The 16,366-nt window shown below is 45.0% G+C and overlaps 1 non-coding gene across 1 annotated transcript; it reads left to right on the plus strand.

Moving 5' to 3' along the window:
- Positions 1–14,992: 14,992 nt before the first annotated feature.
- LOC111590215 (small nucleolar RNA U31b) lies at positions 14,993–15,074 on the plus strand. The gene has a single exon (XR_004852927.1). It is a non-coding gene; the product is annotated as a small nucleolar RNA U31b (small nucleolar RNA).
- The last annotated feature ends 1,292 nt before the right edge of the window (positions 15,075–16,366 follow it).

The raw sequence follows: 16,366 nt of genomic DNA on the forward strand, positions 1-16,366 counted from the left end.
GTCAATAAAGTGAGCGGTTAGAAGAGAGTTCACAACAGCTGACTGAACGAACAGAGATTATAAAATGACATAATTCCACCATACAGAGACCAAATAAGAGAAAGTTTGTGAGCTCAAGTTTCTAAAATAAGTCACATGAACTCAAACTTATAAAAAAAGATAGATCAAAATATTGAGTGATTGCTAAAGTCAGGCATCAATAAAAACTGGATGCACTCCATATAAATTATGCTACTTCGTAGCAATTACTAATATTTAAAACCAACAAATAACATTTTATTTTATTGTTAGTTTGATAAATCATTGTTGCTCCATCCAATCCAGCAACCTCAAACACCATGGAGTCCGTTGTGTCAATGTGGTCTTAGAAAGGACCTAATGCTTGCAAGAGCCAAGAACGTCGTGTCGTGCTTGGGCTGTAGCCTCGACCCGTGGCGCTGGTCCAGCCCGACACGATTATATTTTTTATTTTACAAAAAACGTATATACATATATATAATTTATATTCAATATTAAAAACATATGAGCATAACGTTCTACTGGTTAAACAACTTTACCTAGTGTCTCTCGCTCTTCTTCCATTAGGGCATGAGTTCGAACCCCACATGATGCACTGTTTTTTAACATTTTATCACTCATAAATATGATTCATGTATAGTATTGTGTTGCTTCTTACATGAAACAAATCTCTACTACTCTATAAGGAGGTAAGGAGGGCGTTCACATTTGGTTCACCATGCCCCCGCCCCAGCCCCCGTACGATGCCCCCTCGCCTTCGTTCCCCCTCAGCTCCGGTGCCGCGACCGCCACGCCAACCCCACCCCCGCCGAGACATCTGTCGTTCCCAACCCACTCCACTCCCTACACGGGTGTGTCACCCCGCGGAGCCGGAGGTCTTCTCCTTCGTCGAGCCTCTCCTCGTTGTGGTCCTGTGATCCCCGCCGGCAAAATCCCATGATGCCTGCTCCGCGTCTTCGCCCCCACCCTCTTCCTCCCCACGTCGCCGCTACCTCTGCGTCCCCTGAAAGCATCTAGGCCCCTGGTTGGTTTTAGTGATTAATGACAACGTAATATTATATGTGACTAACGTGTGTTTTGCAGAGACAAATGGTAAGTTAGGTCACATGACAGGTAAAAGCACTACAATGTGAAAGCAATCCCGGAGATAAGAACTCGAAGCGACGGCTAAAACGACGGAACAAAAGGTGAAGGTCTACGGAGTCCGAGTGTCAAGGAGATGTGGACACTCGCGATTTAGTTAGGTCTTTTATTCTCTTTTAGCCGTACTATAAAGAGGGGTTGTCGATGAGTAGTTTGACCAAGAGAGTTCTAGTGTAGTGTTGGTGCACAATCACACTCATACACAGTGCTAGGTGTCACTCTAGAACTCACATACAAGTTAGAGCGAAAACCGATTTGAAAATCAGCTGAAAAACAAGACTTAGGGTTTCTGGCTTTGGGGCACCGGACTGTCCGGTGTGCACCGGACTGTCCGGTGCACCCTCTGCCAGGTGGGACCAGGCTGGTTCACAGCAGAGCCTTCCCAGTCGCAGAAACCCGAGAGCGCTGCCTTCGGAGATGAATTTTAGTGGCACACCGGACATCGCACCGGACTGTCCGGTGTGCACCGGACAGTGGACTGTTCACTGTCCGGTGCGCCATGAGTCCAACGGCTCTGTGTCAGAACTAGCCGTTGGAAGTGACCGTTGGCGCACCGGTGGCGCACCGTTGGCGCACCGGTGGCGCACCGGACTGTCCGGTGCGCCATCGCGCAGCAAGTTTCCTGTAACGGCTAGTTGGTGGGTGAGGGCTATTTATACCCCTTCCACCCACCATATTCAATGTCTTGCACTCCACATTTATTCCAGCACCTTGGTAGAGTATTGCAAGCACCAAAAGCCTAGTGAGGAGATTAGAGAATCATAATCCGCGCTTGTTCCTCATTAGCGCTAGTGAGAGCCACCTAGAGCACACACCACTTGCATTAGGCTTCTCTTGGTCAAGCAAAAGTCTATGGCTTGTTACTCTTGGTGATCGGCATCACCTAGACGGCTTGGTGGCGTTGGGAGCTCGGTGATCACCGTGAAGATCTTGTTGGTGACCCGACTCAAGTTTGTAAGCGGTCTCGAGGGATCCACCGCGCCGGAGTGGCAAAGGATCATCTCGTAGTGAGCACTTGGTTCTTGCGAGGACCAAGGGGGAGCGATACCCTTGCGCGGGTGCTCCAACGAGGACTAGTGGAGAGTGCCGACTCTTCGATACCTCGGGAAAAATTGGAGGAGTCTTCTAAACTTTGCTTTACATTCCGCACTTAATTCAAGCTATTTACTTTGTGTATTTGTTTAGCAAGTATTTGAAGCATTGTTTTAGCCTTGTTACATTTCTAGTATTATTTTCTTAGTGCTAGTTGTTGGGGTGAAGTTGGGCTCTTGTTTAGCTCTTGCTTAGGTTTTAATTAGTGTTGATTTTTAGAAAAGCCCAATTCACCCCCCCTCTTGGGCATCGTGATCCTTTCAATTGGTATCAAAGCCTTGTTGCTCATAGATTAGCTTAACCGCTAGAGTTACGATGTCCGGTGGGGATGGACCTCCTCCCGTTTTTGATGGTGACGATTTTCCTTATTGGAAAATTCGTATGGAAGCATACTTAGAGGCTATAGACATTGGTGTCTATAAAGCCGCCACACAAGGGTTTCCCCAACCTAGAGATCCCACAAATCTTGTAGGTGATGAGTTCAATTATGAGAAATGGAATGCGAAGGCCAAAAACACCCTTTTTAGAGGCCTTTGCAAAGATGTGTTCAATAGAGTTTGGAATCATAAAAATGCTCATGATTTGTGGATGGACATTTGTGCTCTACACGAAGGAACTAGAAGTGAACGTGAGGAAAGATATCACATAGCTATGCGAAAGTTAAATTCTTTTGAAATGCTTGCTAATGAAAATGCAAACGCTATGTACTCACGACTTAATATTCTTGTAGAGGAAGTCAATGGATTGGGGCTTACTCAAATCTCACAACCGGATGTTGTGAGGAAGATTCTCAGTGTCCTCCCAATAGACAAATATGGACACATTGTCACTGTGCTACATCAAATGGATCTTTCGGTTACCACACCTACACAAATTTTGGGAAAGATCAATGCCCATGAAATGTACATGCACATCAACGACAAAGAAGAATCATCTTCCAAAAGAAAGGATTTGGCCCTCAAAGCAAATCATGAAAGAAAAGGAAAAGCAAAAATACAAGTTGAGGAAGAATCCTCAAGTGATGATGACCTTGATGCAAACATTGCCTTGATGGTAAGGAAGACCACCAAGATGTTGAAGAAGCTAAATAGAGAAGGCATCAAATTTGATTCAAGGAAGAAGAAGTTCTTTTCCAACAAAAGAAAGCCCATCTCTGAGATGGACTGCTACAACTGTGGTGAGCTTGGTCATCTTGCTCATCAATGCAACAAGCCCAAGAAGAACAAGTTCAAGGGCAAGAAAGAAGATGACAGTGATGATGAAAAGAAGGAAAAGAAATTCTTCAAGAGGAAGGATGGGAAGCAAAAGAGGTTCCACAAGAAGAAGAATGGAAAGGCCTATATTGTTGGTGACTGGCTCACCGACGTCGAATCATCAAGTGGATCTTCTTCAAGTGAAGAAGAGGATGATGAAAAAGTTGCGGCCATCGCCGGGGACTTCTCTTCACCACCACCATCGCCATCATCCACTTCTCACCTGTGCCTTATGGCTAAGGGTGAACGAAAGGTACAAAATGATATTGATGATGATAGTGATAGTGATAGTGATGAAGAATTTGCTTCACCTTCATATGATGAGTTAGCTGACTTACTTAAAGAATATACTCAAATCATTAGAAAGTCAAAAGCTAAATGTGATAGGTTGAAAAATGAAAATGAATCTTTAAATGCCAAGTATGACATAGTTATAAAGGCTAGTGATGAAATAAAAGAAGAAAATAAAACTATGTCATCAACTGTAAATGAGCTCACAATCTCCCTAAAAGATGCTAAGGAAAAATATGACAAATTAAATGAAGCTAATAGGGAGTTGCAAAATAGACTAGTTAAGATCAAGGAAGACTATACTCAAATTAAATTTGATCATGACAATCTTCTTGTTGAAAATGAACTTTTATCTTGCAAAACACATGAGGCTATTAACCCTGTTGTTAAGCTTGATGTAGCAACCTCATGTGATGATTTGATTCAAGAAGAGCAAACTAGTCTACATGCTGAATTGACTGAAAAAGTTGAAGTCCTGACTTTAGACAACCAAAAATTGAAGAATTATTTGACTGATGCAACTACTAGAGGAAAAGTTGCTATTGAGAACAATGATTTCAACAATGAGTTGGCAGTGGATAATCAAAGGCTTAAGAATGAGGTCAAGAAACTAAAAAGTGAAAATGAACATCTTGCAACAAGTGTGCAAAAGTTCAACAAGGGTCAATACCTCCAAAATGAGCTGCTTATGAACACTGTTATGAAAAATAACAAGAGTGGTATTGGATACAATGCTTTTGTGCAAAAGAAATCTATCACTCAATACAAGCCAAAGCAGACTCACAAGCCTATCAAATGCTTTGAGTGTGGAAATGAAGGTCATTTTGCCCACAACTGCAAAGCTAAACCACCAACTCCCTTGCCTAAGCACTCAAGACCATTTGCTTTCAATGCTCACTATGTTCTAAGAAAGGTTGCAAATGGAAAGATTAAGGTTACATTCCTAGGTCCACCAAATAAGAGTAGACCTAGACAAATCTGGGTGGCAAAGTCCTTAATTGAGAGAGTCACTGGTCCTATGCAATATAGGGCTCTCAAAACTCAAGCTTGAATTGTCTGTGAATGTAGGTGAACTACAAGACCGGTGGGAGCCATTGGGTTATTGACAGTGGATGCACACAACATATGACAGGCAACCCACGGATGTTCACCTCATTAGATGAGAATGTTGATGGTCAAGATAAAATCACATTTGGAGACAACTCAAAAGGAAAAGTACAAGGACTTGGCAAAGTGGCAATCTCAAATGACTTATCAATATCAAATGTTCTCTTAGTTGCACCTTTGAGCTTCAATTTATTATCAGTGGGACAACTCTGTGATCTTGGACTTCAATGCTTATTCACTCCATCAGAGGTTATTGTAACAAAAATGGATGATGAATCAATGGTATTCAAGGGTTTTAGATACAACAACCTCTACTTAGTGGATTTCACTTCAGAAGATGCAGACTTAAGAACTTGCCTCTTCACCAAAGCTTCTCTTGGATGGCTTTGGCATAGGAGGCTTGCACATGTTGGGATGAGCACACTCAAGAAGGTATTAAAGAAAGATATGGTTAGAGGATTAAAGGATGTGGTATTTGAAAAGGACAAGCCATGCAGTGCATGTCAAGCTGGAAAGCAGGTTGCTAATACACATCCCACTAAAGCTTTCATGTCAACATCAAGGCCACTGGAACTACTTCATATGGATTTATTTGGACCTACAAATTATGTCAGTGCCGGTGGCAACCTCTACTGTCTAGTGATTGTTGATGACTTCTCAAGATACACTTGGGTGTTCTTTCTCCATGACAAATCTGAAGTTGCATCTATATTCAAGAAGTTTGCCAAGAAAGCTCAAAATGAATTTGATTGCAAGATTAAGAAGATTAGAAGTGACAATGGCAAAGAATTTGACAACACCAACATTCATGAGTACTGTGATGAAATTGGGATCAAGCATGAAGTATCTGCCACATATACACCTCAACAAAATGGAGTTGTTGAAAGGAAAAATAGGACCTTGATCACTCTTGCAAGAACAATGATTGATGAGTATAACACACCGGAGAGGTTTTGGGCCGAAGCTGTCAACACTGCTTGCTATGCATCAAACAGGCTATTTCCTCACCGGCTACTTGCGAAGACTCCTTATGAACTGCTAAATGGGAAAAAGCCAGACGTCTCTTTCTTCCGGGTGTTTGGGTGCAAATGCTACATCTACAAAAAACGCCATCATTTAGGGAAGTTTCAAAGACGTTGTGATATTGGTTTTCTTTTGGGTTATTCATTAAAGTCCAAAGCATATCGAGTATTCAACCATGCCACTGGCGTGGTAGAAGAAACATATGATGTGGAATTTGATGAGACTAATGGCTCCCAAGGAGCACTTGAAAATCTTGATGATGTAGGTGATGAGCCACTTAGGGAAGCAATGAAGAACATGCCTATTGGAGCTATCAAACCAAAAGAAGATGAAGAAGAGGTGCGAATCATTGACAGGCCTTCTTCATCAAATGTACCACAAGATGATGAAAAAGATGAGAGGCATGCAAATGAAGATACATTTGTCTCTCATGAACAAGCAAGGGTACAAGCCGAAGATGTTGATGCTCCAGGATCTTCTTCCCAAGTGGTTAACAGGAGAAACTCATCACTACTTCAAGCTCATCCTCAAAACCAAATCATCGGGAGTCCTTCACAAGGGGTTATTACTCGATCACATAGACATGCTAATTTTATTGAACATCACTCTTTTGTTTCTTGTGTTGAGCCTACTTGTATAGATGAGGCGCTACAGGATCCGGACTGGGTGAATGCCATGCATGAAGAACTTAACAACTTCACCCGTAACGAAGTTTGGACCCTGGAGAAACCCCCACAAGATGCAAGAATCATTGGAACAAAGTGGGTGTTCAGAAACAAACAAGATGATCAAGGTGTGATCGTAAGAAACAAGGCAAGACTTGTCGCAAAGGGATTCTCTCAAGTTGAAGGCTTAGATTTTGGAGAGACCTTTGCACCGGTTGCTCGACTGGAAGCCATCCGTATCCTACTTGCATATGCATCATGCTATGATATAAAACTTTATCAAATGGATGTAAAAAGTGCATTTTTAAATGGTTTCATAAATGAACTTGTATATGTTGAGCAACCGCCTGGATTTGAAGACCCTAGATATCCTAACCATGCTTACAGGTTGTCCAAGGCGCTTTATGGGCTAAAGCAAGCTCCAAGGGCTTGGTACGAGCGTCTTCGCGACTTCCTCATCGAAAAGGGCTTCAAAATCGGGACCGTCGACACAACTCTCTTCACAAAGAAACATAACGGTGATATTTTCATTTGTCAAGTATATGTTGATGATATAATCTTTGGCTCGACAAATGACTGTCATTGCAAGGAATTTGGTGAGTTGATGTCGAAGGAGTTCGAGATGTCAATGATTGGTGAGCTAACATACTTCCTCGGCTTTCAAGTCAAGCAATTGAAAGACGGTAACTTTCTCTCACAAGAAAAGTATACCAAAGACTTGTTGAAAAGGTTCAACATGGAGAAGTGCAAACCAATCAAGACCCCCATGCCTACAAATGGACATCTCGACTTAGATGAGGGAGGTAACCCGGTTAATCAAACTCTCTACCGTTCTATGATTGGTAGTTTATTATACCTTACCGCATCTAGGCCCGATATCATGTTTAGTGTCTGCATGTGTGCTAGATTTCAATCTAATCCTAAGAAAGCTCATCTTCGCGCCGTTAAGAGAATTCTTAGGTATCTCAAGCACACCACAAGCGTTGGTTTGTGGTATCCCAAAGGAGCTACTTTTGATTTAATTGGCTATTCCGATTCGGATTATGCCGGTTGCAAGATTGATAGGAAAAGTACTTCTGGGGGATGCCATCTGCTTGGTAGATCACTAGTTTCATGGACATCCAAAAAGCAAAATAGTGTTGCCTTGTCAACTGCCGAAGCGGAATACATTGCCGCAGGTGCTTGCTGCACACAGATTTTATATATGAAACAAACTCTTCTAGACTATGGTGTAGTTCTAGAAAAAGTACCTTTGTTGTGTGATAATGAGAGTGCTGTTAAAATTGCTAATAATCCTGTACAACACTCTCGCACCAAGCACATTGATATCCGTCATCACTTCCTTAGAGATCATGTTGCTAAAGGAGATATTATTTTAGAAGGAGTGAGGTCGGAAGATCAATTAGCGGATATCTTCACTAAGCCACTTGATAAGACCCGCTTTTGCATGTTGAGGAATGAACTAAATATCCTTGATCTCAGAAATTTTATGTGAAATGTCAAATGGTGTTGTCACTTGCATTGCATATTTAAATTCCTTGTATTGCATCTAGGGCTTGTCTAACCTAGTTGAGATAACCGCCAATAAAGCGAGTGAAAAAGCTTAACTCGGGTCAAACTTGACAAGTCTTAGTTTTAAGCTTTTAGCACTTAAATTCTTACTTTCAAGCAATTATTGATTCTTGAAATATGCATGAGGTACTGCACTTAGGGGGAGTATTCAAAACTCAAATCACTCATGAAAAACCCCTAGTGCAAACCAAAATGCAAATTTCACCATTTGCCTATTTTCTCTAAAAATTATCTAGCCTATGGCAAAATATTTTGAAAAGTATATGAGGGTGCCAATACCTGTCCCAACAAGTGTTCTTTTGTGTGATTATAAGTTGGGATTTGGTTTGGTTAGGAGTTAGATAGAAAAATTCAAAATTTTCCAAACTCCCCTCTGTCTGGGCTCACCGGACAGTCCGGTGTGCACCGGACACTGCACTGTGCAATGTCCGGTGCACCGGCAGCCGCGCGCGAAGTTCCTTTTTTTTCTGTGCGCTGTCCGGTGGTTCACCGGACATCTACTGTGCGCTGTCCGGTGTGCACCGGACAGCCATTGTAGACTGTCCGGTGTGCCCATCTCGCGTTTTAAAAAAACGCCCCCAGCCCGACCGAGCCAGGGGCTCTGTCTCATTTCTTCTCCCAGCCGCAAGCTCTCTGTCTCCAGGCGCCTCGTCTCTGCTTTGCGGTAGTCCGGCGACCTCTCCGGCGGCCACCATCTCCGGCCATCATCGCCGGCGACCTCGCCTCTCTCCATCCCTCCCTCGTGACCTTGTGTGACCATGTGGCGTCTCCCGTTCTGCCTGGATCGTCACCTCTTGTGTGGGCTTTCCAGACCTTAATTCAGGATGCCGCGCACGAAGAATGCGTCAGCATCAGGGGGTGGCGATGACGAGGACCCTCGTCGCCCCTTCAGGCAGGTGAAGGGGAAGACTGTGTATCTGGAGCAGCAGGAAGGCCGCAAGAAGCGGCGTTCGGACAGAGAGGCTCGTGCAGCAGCAGCAGCTGCAGCAGCCGCTGCACAGGCAGCACTTGGAGATCAGCCAGATGTTCCATCAGATCAGATTGCTTTCCGTGCTCGTCGTCTCGCCTCCCGGTCCCGCTCCTCCACTCACACCTCCGCTTCCACTCCGCCACCCACTCTGCCTGCTCCAGTCACTCCTATTGCTCCATCCACCTCCACCGCCATACCCACTACCAGCACCACGCCAGCTTCCACTGCTTCCCCTGCACCTGCTCCCGCTTCTGCTCCACCTGTCCCTCCTCCTCGCTTCCGGGAGCGTGATGAGACTGAGGTCCGTCCACTGGTTTCGGATCCTCGTCTGTTTGATCTTCAGCGTGCTACTGCAGCCCGGGTACGTCGGTTCAGGTACGTACCCGTGGAGTCTTGGCTGCCAGCTCAGAGAGACCCAGCAGCAGGAGTTCTTTTCAGCACACGGATTCAGGAGTCATTCTTCAGGGCTCAGATGTCTGCTCAGATTGCGCTACGAGTTCACCGCCTATTAGATCTTCCAGCCTTCTTGCTAGCAGCCGGTGCTGAGTCTGAGGCGCATCTCACCTATTTGCCAGGCCTTCTGTCCTTTCTGACTATCAGCGGCAGATATGTTGAGGAGTGGGTCCGCGTCTTCTACGCCTCTGTTTGGATTGACCCGGATCATCATTGGATGAGGTTCCGCTTTGAGCGCGAGGATGTCACGATCACTGCCAGTCAGATCCGGCAGCTATTTGGATTCCCTGAGTCGACGACTCGCCTGCACAGTCTCTGCTATGGCACTTCAGATCCTCCACGTCGCCCTCACGGTGGTGTAGCTCCAGGGACAGCTCACGTCGCGGCTCTGTTCCGCCCGCCTTTTTCAGATGGGTCGCGACGTTCTCCAGCAGACTTCACTACTGCAGCGAAGTACTTGTATGAGCTCGTCAGACGTTCTCTCCTGCCTCGGATGGGATACAGGGAGGCTACTACTCATATTCAGCTATGGCTCCTTGGTGCCCTGGTATCCCACTCTGAGTTTGATGTTGTGGACTTTCTGATCTGTGAGATTGAGGACACTGTTCTGGATGGGATTCGTGCTCGACGACAGCTGCCCTATGCTCACTACTTGTGCCACATCTTTGCGCAGCTGATCCAGCCACCTCGTTTTCAGAGTACCCTTGAGGCCTCACGCCTTGTGTTTGGATCTTACCGTCCTGCTCCTGAGATTCCAGTGCCAGCTTATGCTCCTATGTTTGACACTCAGGCCGAGGATGCCGCACTTCGACAGTTTGACACCCAGGGTGCAGCAGATGATGATGATGATGATGATGATTTTGGGATTCCTCCTCCACCTCCGCCTCCTATGCCTCCACGCTCTCATGATCATGAGGCTGGGAGCTCTAGTGCTGCCCCTGCTACCACTCAGGCTATGGACCCTGCTCTAGCTTCGATTCTTCAGACTCTCACTCAGCAGCAGGCTCAGCTGGCAGCCGAGCAGGCCCGTATGTCCGAGAGGATGCTCTTAATGTTTCAGACTATGCAGGACAGGCAGGATTCACTTCAGCAGCAGCTTATTCAGGATAGGGCAGAGAATAGGGCATTCATGGCCCTCATGCTTCAGCATTCTGGTATCTCAGCGTCTCCAGTTCAGTCTGCTCCGCCTTCTTCGCTTCACGCTCCAGTAGTGCCTTCGATCTTGTCTGCACCCCCTGCTGTTACCTCTCCGCTCCGGCCGGTCACCATGGCGTTCACTTCACCAGTTCTCAGCTCTGTCTGCCCGCAGCCGCCAGTGCCACCAGCATCTGCTGTTACCACTACCGCTGTGGCAGTATCTGTGACTGCTTCTGCTCCGGTAGCTCCTGCAGCGCTGCCTGCGTCCGAGTCAGTACCAGCTCCAGCTTCTACCGCAGATCCTGGATCCGAGCCTGACTCTGACCCTCCGTCGGCGTTTGCTCTGCTACCTCGACCTCGACCGGATGCGCCCCCGTCGCCTCCTCCTGCATCCGATGTTTAGGTCCCTTTTGGTGTTTGACGCCAAAGGGGGAGAGATGAGTTGTGAGAGCTAGGGGGAGTCAGAGAGTTAGTAGAGAGTCAGTGTCCTTTTGATGTAATATTTGTGCCTGCTACTCTCTGTACTAGCTTTATGTTTTTGGCTCACAAACTCGTCATATACTCTCGTTGCTTTTGGTTGACTGTGTGTATTACGTTTTCACCTTATATCATATCTCCAGTCTTCTAGTTCTTGTTTCATTAATTTACTTTTTCTTTTATATGAACAAGAATCTTATGATGTGTATGCGCTCACTCTTATTATTATGGTACACATTCTTTCTGTCAAAAATTACTGAGTATAACTAACCATTCTTTCAATTGACAGAATCTTCAAAACAAACTACTCTCACAAAACTTGTAGGGTTGTCATCAATCACCAAAAAGGGGGAGATTGAAAGCATCTAGGCCCCTGGTTGGTTTTAGTGATTAATGACAACGTAATATTATATGTGACTAACGTGTGTTTTGCAGAGACAAATGGTAAGTTAGGTCACATGACAGGTAAAAGCACTACAATGTGAAAGCAATCCCGGAGATAAGAACTCGAAGCGACGGCTAAAACGACGGAACAAAAGGTGAAGGTCTACGGAGTCCGAGTGTCAAGGAGATGTGGACACTCGCGATTTAGTTAGGTCTTTTATTCTCTTTTAGCCGTACTATAAAGAGGGGTTGTCGATGAGTAGTTTGACCAAGAGAGTTCTAGTGTAGTGTTGGTGCACAATCACACTCATACACAGTGCTAGGTGTCACTCTAGAACTCACATACAAGTTAGAGCGAAAACCGATTTGAAAATCAGCTGAAAAACAAGACTTAGGGTTTCTGGCTTTGGGGCACCGGACTGTCCGGTGTGCACCGGACTGTCCGGTGCACCCTCTGCCAGGTGGGACCAGGCTGGTTCACAGCAGAGCCTTCCCAGTCGCAGAAACCCGAGAGCGCTGCCTTCGGAGATGAATTTTAGTGGCACACCGGACATCGCACCGGACTGTCCGGTGTGCACCGGACAGTGGACTGTTCACTGTCCGGTGCGCCATGAGTCCAACGGCTCTGTGTCAGAACTAGCCGTTGGAAGTGACCGTTGGCGCACCGGTGGCGCACCGTTGGCGCACCGGTGGCGCACCGGACTGTCCGGTGCGCCATCGCGCAGCAAGTTTCCTGTAACGGCTAGTTGGTGGGTGAGGGCTATTTATACCCCTTCCACCCACCATATTCAATGTCTTGCACTCCACATTTATTCCAGCACCTTGGTAGAGTATTGCAAGCACCAAAAGCCTAGTGAGGAGATTAGAGAATCATAATCCGCGCTTGTTCCTCATTAGCGCTAGTGAGAGCCACCTAGAGCACACACCACTTGCATTAGGCTTCTCTTGGTCAAGCAAAAGTCTATGGCTTGTTACTCTTGGTGATCGGCATCACCTAGACGGCTTGGTGGCGTTGGGAGCTCGGTGATCACCGTGAAGATCTTGTTGGTGACCCGACTCAAGTTTGTAAGCGGTCTCGATGGATCCACCGCGCCGGAGTGGCAAAGGATCATCTCGTAGTGAGCACTTGGTTCTTGCGAGGACCAAGGGGGAGCGATACCCTTGCGCGGGTGCTCCAACGAGGACTAGTGGAGAGTGCCGACTCTTCGATACCTCGGGAAAAATTGGAGGAGTCTTCTAAACTTTGCTTTACATTCCGCACTTAATTCAAGCTATTTACTTTGTGTATTTGTTTAGCAAGTATTTGAAGCATTGTTTTAGCCTTGTTACATTTCTAGTATTATTTTCTTAGTGCTAGTTGTTGGGGTGAAGTTGGGCTCTTGTTTAGCTCTTGCTTAGGTTTTAATTAGTGTTGATTTTTAGAAAAGCCCAATTCACCCCCCTCTTGGGCATCGTGATCCTTTCATCCCCTCCGGACCGTCCTCTTCCACATCTGTGTCAGCGGCATCTGTGTCAAGGACCTCCACCACGTTTGTCCCTCCCACCGCCGGCTCCCTCGACACCTCTCTCCACCCCACATCCTGCACCGGCGCTGCTCCTCCCGCTAGCACACACCACTACGAATCTGGATCTGATGCCAGCTGCGTGGGAAGTACTACTAGATCCCGCGCTGCTTAATGGGTAGCAGTACTGGCCAGTCGGGTCAAATGACCGCGCCGTGATCCAGATGACTTCCATGGAGCCGGGATACTTGTCTGTCACCATCGATGTCATCATGACTTCTATCCGCCAAGGTGATTCTGACTTCATTCACATTTGCAAGTTACATGAGCAATTTGTTGTGTCACCCCAGTGCCAGCAGATCTCATACGTCTTGAATTCAGAGGTTACTGCTGTGTGGATCGCCACCTCCCCCAAGTGTGTCGCACCAGTGAAGCCTAGATCTACCGACAGCACACCTCTAGAAGTTGTGTCGTCATCATCAGCGACGACTAGGGACCTTGACTGGAAGAGGGTAAGTCAGGCGCTCGTTTCTCGACTTCTCTTATTCTCGCTTGCATTGTCGTTTTGTTATCTAGCTTTTTTCTGAATTCGTGCAATTGATCCAGGCCCTGCAAATTCGTTAGGAGGAAATCTCATGATCCCAATACCTAACATGTTTTCATTTTGGTGAGTGAATAAAATCAAACAGATGCACACATGTGTTGCTTGTTCATTGTTTAGATGTAATTTCCAAATTTATTCAACCAATTTCCTTCTCGATCAGGCTCCAAACCGAACTACCAACTGCACCATCGGATTTATCGAATGCTGAAGTTCCTGACAGTGACACTGGAAATTCAACAAGTGTGGCTATGACAGGTGTCGGCAAAACACAAAGCATTTTGTTACAGAGATTTATTTGTATCCTACTATTTGGTTTTCTTAATACTGTCTAATTTGATTTTGTATTTGATTTTAGTGTGTTATATACATCATGATGATTTTTCTTGTCTGATTCATGATGATTTGTCTCTTACATGCCTTGTGTTTTAATGTACCATGTTTTAAGAGTGATTCTCGTTAGCGTAGTTTCATGTTCAGATTTTAAGCAGTTTTTTGCGTTACAAAAGAACCTGTCTATTTCACGCATACATGAGTAGGAAACATAGAAAGTATTTTTTCTGTAGTGTTCTTCAAAATCTTCAATTGTATATTTACACATGTTTCATCCAAATTAGGGACATAGGTATCATCTTATTTGACTGTCTCTTTATTCTACTAACTACACCATCAGATTTATCGAATGCTAAAGTTCCTAATGGTGGCGGAGCAGGAGGGGATGTTGGCTTCGAGCAGCATGAGATCTTGGAGGCGCTGATCGATAAGAACATCGTGGAGCTCATCGACTCTAGGACTGTGTACAAGATCGTGCTAGCAGCACCGAGCTGGTGGCGGTGAAGAAGTTGTGGGTGTCGTCGTCGAAGTGGCTGCTGTGTGGGCTGAGCAGCAAGCAGATTGACTAGATGGCGGCTGCGCGCGGTGACCACCACTACCAAAAGTAGTAGTAGCAGAGACAGCAACAGTGGCGGCGGTGGCTCGAAGACCGTGAGGTCCACATGGAGGTGGAGACGCTGGTCAGCATCCGGCATAAGAACATCGTGAAGCTCTACTGCTGCTACTCCCGCGCGGACTGCAACCTGGTGGTATACGATTACATGCCCAACAAAACTATCTGTCTGATTCAACAAAACTATCTACATGACTATGTTTTGCATGTTTTTAATTTGTAGGTGAGCAATTACCTATGGTGTTTTGATTGGACATAGTGAGTGTTTTCGGTCTTTCACATGTAGATTAGAAATTGGTGACAGTGGTTCCCTATTTTCTTAGGTTAATCTTTTAATTTTTTTTGGTGGGCTATGTGAAAGGATGACGATATGGTTTTGTCGCCCCAGTCTTAGATCTGTACTTCCATATCTGTGATGATTGATATGTTAAATTTGACTCCACCATGTCAATTTTTAGCCCAGTCTTGTTGTTAGACGATTCTTTTTCTCATTTACCTATGACTGGCTCTAGACATATGTTTTAGTTGCATTGCAAACGATGATAAAATCAAGGCTTATTTTCTACATTTGCAGGTGCTTTATTTCCTTATGTCTTTTTTCTGCTTTGACATCTTTGTTTGTGTTGTTTTCTTGTTGGTTATGTTGCTTCTGTTGGCAACGCATGATGTTCAGGGGATAAGAACGTTGCCACCTCTTCCGAGGAGCTCCACAAGGACACTGATGGGGCAAAGACTCGCTCTGTGTCACCAAGACGCCACAGGCTGGATCCAGGTGAGCCCTGCCGCTTACTACCTCCCCTTCCTTATCTCTATTTTATTTTTACGGCTGCCTCTGTGTGTCATTTCTTCGCATTTTAAAAAAAACATAGCAATGCCTTCTTCACCTGTAGATTGATTTCCTTGCTTCACATTTCCACAACTTCAGAGGAACCACAGGTTAATAAGCTTCTTGTCCAACACATCGAGATAGCACCATTCTGAAGTTGTTGAAGATGTTTTACGGTCTCTTTTGGTGATGTGGCTTGCCTTTTCATCCGTATTTCTTATTTTTTGTTATATAAGCTAGATTAACATCCAGATTTAGTGTTTGGCATGGCATAATTGTTTCTTAGTCTGTGGTTAAATTTAATTGATGTTTCATTTCTCCTATCTGTTCAGTGATACTACTGCATCATTGGACTTCGTTAACATTTCCTCTCTTTGGATTATATATAAAACACAAGTAATCTTTATCACAACATCTCCAATGATTTTTGGAGCTTAAATAGTGCGAATGAACATATTCTTTGAAATAAAAAAATTGTTGCCATTTGTACCTAGGGTATTCATCATCTCTTTAACCAAAAAACAGAAGTCTGCTTGTGTTATGCACTTAAACAGGATTACCCAATGGACGTGCATTACTTGTTCTTAATATCATATGCATATAAACTACTTCATTAGTTTCTACAGCTTAATGACTCAAATGTCAATGAGATAAAGAGCAAGACAAAGAAGTATGTCGTGGTAGTTGTGTGTCACCCTTGTCTGATAGTTTGGTCGGCATATCTTTGTTTTTTAGAAACTGCTCCCAACTCTCTAGCTATCTATGGGTGCATGTGCTATTGTGTTGTTAAAGATGGGTTGTTGCTTTATGTTCGGAAAGAGAGCTAAACAAGTTGATGAAGGCGATGAATTTGGGACACTATGGAAGAACTTGATTGTTGCTTACTATACAGAACATGGTTTTCTG

Source organism: Zea mays, chromosome 9 (genome assembly GCF_902167145.1).
Source record: "Zea mays cultivar B73 chromosome 9, Zm-B73-REFERENCE-NAM-5.0, whole genome shotgun sequence".
In the NCBI taxonomy this organism is placed as follows: domain Eukaryota; kingdom Viridiplantae; phylum Streptophyta; class Magnoliopsida; order Poales; family Poaceae; genus Zea; species Zea mays.